At 70.2% G+C, this 691-nt stretch overlaps 1 protein-coding gene across 8 annotated transcripts in view; it reads left to right on the forward strand.

The window, feature by feature from the left end:
* The first annotated feature begins 548 nt into the window (after positions 1-548).
* Positions 549-691, forward strand: part of RFX2 (regulatory factor X2) — a 64164-nt gene continuing 64021 nt past the window's right edge. For 6 of the 8 annotated variants that reach the window (XM_085312380.1, XM_085312382.1, XM_085312383.1 and 3 more), the window contains exon 1: positions 599-683. The gene's annotated coding sequence lies outside the window, so the exon portion shown is untranslated. Of the gene's footprint in view, positions 684-691 lie in introns of all 8 variants that reach the window. The other 2 variants (XM_085312387.1, XM_085312381.1) reach the window with 2 other exon arrangements.

Raw genomic sequence — 691 nt, forward strand, 5'->3', positions numbered from 1 at the left:
GCCACCAGCTTCTTCACTCCCACCTTGTCTCAGTCTCCTCACCTTCATCTTGTCCCAGTCACCTCAGCCCCATCTCTCCACCAGCCTCCTTTGTCCTCAACTTGTCACCTCAGCTCCATCTCTTTGCTCCTCTCCTTTACCCCCATCTTGTCCCCAGTCCCCCCTCAGCCCCATTCCCTTTACCCCTGCGGTGTCCCCGTCCGCTCAGCTCCGTCTCTCTCCCTTGTCACACATCCCTCACCCGCTGCCCCTCCTTTCCCGCCCGGCCCGGGGTGGGGAGCGCGGCCTGGCCCGGCCCGGCCCGGCCCATAACGGCTCCAGCATCCCCTCAGCTCCCCGCCCCCGCGCCGAAGCGCCAAAGCGCGCGCCAACTCTCAGCCCCGCCTCCTCCCCGGCGCCATTGGTCCAGATCCTTCACTTCCCGCCCCCGCGGTGACCGACAGCCGCTAAGCCAACCGCCGGCCGCGTCGGGCGGGACACGCCCCCGCCCCCGCCCTCCCGCCGCGGGGCGGGTGGGGCCCAGCCGTGACGTACGGGCAGAGGGTAGCAACAGTTGCCTCGAGACCCGGCGCGAGGCGCCATAGTGACCGTAGCCCTGGAGACTGTTACTTGCCAACGGGAGCAACACGCAGCCCCGGCGGCCGGAGCCCAGCGCAGCCCGCGGAGCCCGGCGGGGAGGGCAGGTGAGCCG

The sequence above is a fragment of the Rhea americana genome, unplaced genomic scaffold (assembly GCF_003343005.1).
Source record: "Rhea americana isolate MKP2758 unplaced genomic scaffold, rheAme1 scaffold_361, whole genome shotgun sequence".
NCBI classification, from domain to species: domain Eukaryota; kingdom Metazoa; phylum Chordata; class Aves; order Rheiformes; family Rheidae; genus Rhea; species Rhea americana.